The sequence below is a fragment of the Lagopus leucura genome, unplaced genomic scaffold (assembly GCF_019238085.1).
Source record: "Lagopus leucura isolate 7727_CA_CO unplaced genomic scaffold, USGS_WTPT01 27-6_obj-0_obj, whole genome shotgun sequence".
In the NCBI taxonomy this organism is placed as follows: Eukaryota; Metazoa; Chordata; class Aves; order Galliformes; family Phasianidae; genus Lagopus; species Lagopus leucura.
In genome coordinates this window covers 35145-40701 of record NW_024964040.1, presented here as the reverse complement: position 1 = coordinate 40701, position 5557 = coordinate 35145, and positions in this window count along the sequence as shown.

Below are 5557 nucleotides of genomic sequence, written 5' to 3'. Positions count from 1 at the left end.
AGTTTAGAGGTGTTTAACGAAAAGCTTTAATCTAAAACACCACTGGGATGGGTGTAGAGCAGCCCTTCTGACCATGGAACTGCCTCGGGACACCGCACACCTAGAACCAAGAAAGAGGCATTGGTAATAACCACTGAATGCAGCAAGAAGGTCAGGTGAGGAAATGAGAGGGTCCTGGTGAGTGCATGTTTGGGATGCATGCAGATTGCTTCCAGCATCTTTGAACAGCTGTCCAGAGAGGCTGTGATGCCCCGTCCATCCCTGGAGGTGTTCAAGGCCAGGTTGGATGGGGCCCTGGGCAGCCTGGGCTGCTATGAAATGTGGAGGTTGGTGGCCCTGCGTGTGGCAGGGGGTTGGAAATTCATGATCCTTGAGGTCCCTTCCAACCCTGGCCATTCTGTGATTCTGTGATTCTCTGATCTTTCTGATTGATGCTTGGGGTTGACAATGTCCCACTGCAGGCGGCTGCAGAGCTCCATGTGCAGGAGGAGGAGGAACATTGCCAGAAGATGTGCATGCTAAGCTTGTGCTAATGCACGGTGATGCAAGTAATGATTCGTGCTAAATTAACAAAGAAGCAAACAAAACACACACACAAAAAACAATCCACAAAAAGACTTTTATTCAGTTTTTGCCTTCTTTCTGAGCTGGAATCCAGGAATCAATTGAAATCTGCGAGGTCTTATCACAGGAGCTTGAGGTGATAGTGCCAGTGATGCACGAGAGGAACATCTGATCTTGCACCCATCCAACCTGCCCAAGGACTGCATCTGCAGCACAGCAACTCCTCCCTGTGGCCCCACCACCCCTTTCAAGCCATCAATCTGCACATAAACCCACTGTGTCTTCTCAAACACCATCATTCTGTCACAGTATGGTTACAGCAAGGCACGCCTTCTGCCCCAGGGATGGGGGTCTGTGCTGACAACTGAACTTTGCATACCTTGGGAAGAGGCTGTGCCATATGCTCCAGGCAGGTGGATCCCTGCCCAAAGCGCTGACGTGGGCAATGCTCCCCCAGTTCTCTGCTGCTGAACAGTTTGTCATTCACTGGTATTTAGAGGGAGTGAGTATTCATATGCCATCAGGTGCTGTTTCAATAGCAAGTGCTGATGAAGACATCTGAAAGGAAAGCACCTCGCCGTGAGCAGAACACGCAGTCGTGTCATCTCAAGCAGCTTTTGCTCTATTGCACTGAGATGGGAATATTGCAAAGCCCCATTTTAATGAATATTGCCTTTAGCTGTGCCACAGGAGATGCATATCAGCCAGGCAGGAAGAGGAACTTATCTCAGGAGTTCTTTAATACATGCAGGCTTCAGGTAAGTACCTGAAAACAAACAAACAAAAAAAAAATGCTGAACTTGGAGATTCTTCTTGATTATCTGAATCTTTCCTTAACAGCCCAAAGTGGAACAGCTCTGGATGCACTGCAAGCTTTCATTGCTTCTATTTACAGACTTGATGTAAACATATGATTAGACTCTTTTCTACTTATGCCTGTGTGCCATGCTTGTATCAAGAGCTCTGCTGGATCATTGCTGTAGCAGAACAGACCTGGCCGAGTCTGACTGCATCAGTAGCACGGTCTGGACCAAAGAACATTCCCAGGCTGGGCTCCATCATCTGTGCTGCTGAATGGTCAGAGTGGTGTCTGCCCCAGTTCTGGCCTGGGCAGCCTCCCAAGCAGCTTACAGGGCTGGTTTGGGAGTGAGGACAGGCATTCCCAATGGGCAGCTGGATGGGAGCACCCTGTTTTGTAGGGCGAGAGAGCTCAATAGCATGGCTGTGCCTCACTGCAGGCCAGCTGGCCCTGGGGCAAGAGGCCAGTGCCAGGCGTGTTTAATGGACTAGCAATAGATGTTCTGTTCTGGCAGAGATCCTAAAAGGGTGACTGAAACCTCGCAGAGATGGGTGTATCCTGTACACAGGGCTGTACCCGGCTTTGGGAGAGGGGCAGTCCTGTTCCACGTGTGTGCTGGCACAGCAGGGAGCTGCGGCCCCAGCTGCACTCTGACCTGCGCTGCTGTGCCGCAGGACAGCGCAGCGGTGCATCAGCAGCACTGCATGCGGAGCGCTTGGAGCTGCACGCTCGCTGCGTGTGCACACTTGTGGTGTTAGACTGACTTTCAGAACATCCTGTGGGAAAATCTCTCCTCTCCTCACGAGAAAACAAACCTTACTTCCACCAGGTTTTAAAAGCCAGACACACGAAAACAAACACGGAATTCAGATGCCTTAATCAGACGCTTAATGCAGTGTTTCATTTTTAGTCACTCGGGTGACAGAGCAAAATTCAGAAGATAAAGAAGAGGCCATGCAGATTTGGTGGTCTTTTTCATTTGCTGGAGTGCAACCCCTCATTGCTGAAGCTCGCATTAGGGCTGCTGAGGGCCAGGCTGAATGCAGGTGTAATTTCAGTGATTCTGGCAGAACTGTGCTACCTTCGTCCAAATCTGAACACATTCAGCTGGGGTCAGAGATCCTCTGAAACCCCAAACAGCGTTGTGCGTCACATCTCAGGCTTCAGCAGAGCAGGGCTTTGCTGCAGATCCATGCCAAGCAGTACTTGGCACTGCCAACGTGGACTCTGTGTGTTGTGTGCCCATTTTTACACATAATATCTGCTAGCATGCAGTGATGATGTCTTCAATAGGTCTCCCTAAGAGAAAGAAAACGAGTGTTGGGCTGTTTAGAGAGAGTGCAATAACACAGTCCATATCTTTTCATCTCCCTGTGCTGAGCATTTCAGACGGGTAACTCGTCCTGTAGCCGGTGCTCATGGATGGAAAGTGTAAAACATTGCTCCTGCTGTAAAGAACACTTACACTGACTGGGATGTGGTTTCTATCTCCTGCAGACCTGTTGGCAGCACCCTCATCCATTTTAGCCACGTAGTAGAATCCATTACGAAAAACCCCTCTGTGTTTTTCATATGGGGAGAAATGAGATTTAAGAGCAGCACAGTTGGTGCAGACAGAACACAGTGCAAATAAACGCAACATTAAAATCAGTCTGTGCAGTCAAGCATACCAACCTGCCTTGTCCTTGCAGAGCCCTGAAACTGCCCAGCCATTGCTCACATACATCATTCCATTCACTCCTACGTTCATTCATTCATACAGACCCCTCACTCTCAAGAACACCTCCTGCTGACAGCATTGCCACTTATTCATATCAGCCCTTTGCTGCTGTCATGCTTCATTTTGGAGACGTAATGAGGCATTAATGCTTATCTTTGATGTGTGAACTATGTCAAAATATCCTGTTCTTCGGAGCTCTGGATGCGTCGGGAATCCACCAGGAAATGTGAACAGCATCACCATTGTCTAAAACCGACACAGCAGCAGCGACAGGCAGGGAGAGAGCCTAGAGCCTGGAGAAGCGCTCAGACTTCGCTGTCAGAAACCCTACTTGTACCCTTTTTTGTTTTTTAATTTAGATTACTTTCTTTGCAGACCATTTCTGGTCCTCTTCTGCATGTCTAGCTGCTCAGACCGCAGCTCACCGCCTGAAATGCCCTCTGTTTCAACGTGCAGTTGGATCATTGCCTTCTGCTTATTTCTTCCCAGTAGAAAGTGTATGAAATGCAAGAGTAAGAGCAGCCTTCCAGGATGAAACTCCAAAACAGGAACAGAAAACAGATGTCAAAACTAGCGTGACTTGAATGATGCTGGAATATAGAACGAAGTGCTGTGGTTGTGCTTGTGGGTCTGTGGTAGACCCCATCACCGTGATTGTTTTTGCAGATCTCTTTGCACAGATATGTACAAAGCACCCAACTTGTCTGATTTACTTTGATTTGCTACCAGTTCTGTGACCCGTGGGCAATAGGCCAACATCACACAGCAGTGGTGGATGATTCCGTTCTGGAGCAGAACCTGTTTGTGATTACAACATACTTCCATGCAAATATCCGTACAGTGAACTCAACTTGTTGACCCGCTCTCAAACACAAAAGGGTACAGGAACCAGGGGAGGCTCAGGTCGGACATTAGGAGAAATTTCTTCTTTGAAAGAGTGGTCAGGCACTGGAACAGGCTGCCCAGGGAGGTGGTGGGGTCACCATCCCTGGAGGTGCTCACGGAACGTTCAGACGTTGTAGAGAGGGACATGGTTTAGTGGGAAATATTGGTGGTAGGTGGATGGTTGGAGTGGGTGACCTTGGAGGTCTTTTCCAACCTTGGTGATCGGTTCTGTGAAAACAAACAAACCAAAGGAGACTCGCTGTTAGGTCCCGAAGTCCCATAGAGCACTGCTTTTGTTTTCTGTCCTTTGTCAGAGCGAACTGGATGAGAACCAAATACAGATGGCTGGAGATGACGTGGGGTTGCCAGAAGACCTCCAGAAAATGGTGGCAGAGGATCAGATAGAGGAAGAGGACAAGGACTCTATCCTGGGACAGTTGCAGAACATTCAGAACATGGACATGGACGCGATCAAGGAAAAGGCACAGGCCACCTTCACCGAAATCAAACAGGCTGCTGAGCAGAAATGTTCTGTGATGTAGGGGAGACCCCAGGGCTGTCAGTGCAACCCCACCTCACAGGGCTGAGGGGGAGGGAGGGCAGAGGGGTACACCCAGCCCCATGGCAACACACATCAATATGAGAGAGAGACAGAGACCAAAACCTCCAGGGGGGTATATTTAGGTGCTGTAGTTGCTTAGTGTAAAGGCAGAAATGATTCTATTTATTTATTTTTTAAATACAACATTTTTCCTCAAGGAAAAGATGGCTTTAAAAAAAAAAAAAATGGGGAAAAAAGCAAATGCTGGGGGAAAAGCGTGCCTTTCCAAAGTGTTCAGAATGCTACTAAATGTGTCATTGTCAATTACAGCTGTGCTTCCACTGCATGACCTATAGGTAATCACTCCTTTAATACTGCCCTCAGAAATACACGTATGTAATGAAAACACCTCATTTCAAACACTTTAAAGCAAAGCCAATATTCAAATGTTGAACATTTTGCAAGAATTCTTTTAAAAATACATTGGTTCTGGTCGCAGATGTTGTAAACATACAGGCAAAAAGTGAAGCGTAAGATGCTGCCTTCCAACTGGGACAATCATGTCACGGTGTGTGGATGTGATGGGGACCTGCAGGACGCTCATAGCAATGAGATATTATGCACAATATCCCACACGGGAGCTACACTGCCCTCTCACGTGGCTGATACATGTAATAGCACTCACACAGGGCCCTGATATTACGTAAAATGAAGCACTTTGTAAATTCTTCAAGAGTGGTTTGTGAATTAAATACGCAAATGGGGATATGTAGCACCTTCCTACAGGTCTGTAAGTCTCTTCTCTCTCAGCCTCCACCCAGTCAAATAAAAATATTCATTCAAAATGAATAAATGCACTAAATATGGTTTGTCTCCTTCCTCTCTTCTCCTCTCTTCTCCTCTCTTCTCCTCTCTTCTCCTCTCCTCTCCTCTCCTCTCCTCTCCTCTCCTCTCCTCTCCTCTCCTCTCCTCTCCTCTCCTCTCCTCTCCTCTCCTCTCCTCCTTGCAGCCCAGCTCCATTGGCCTCTGATTAGCAAGGATCCATCCA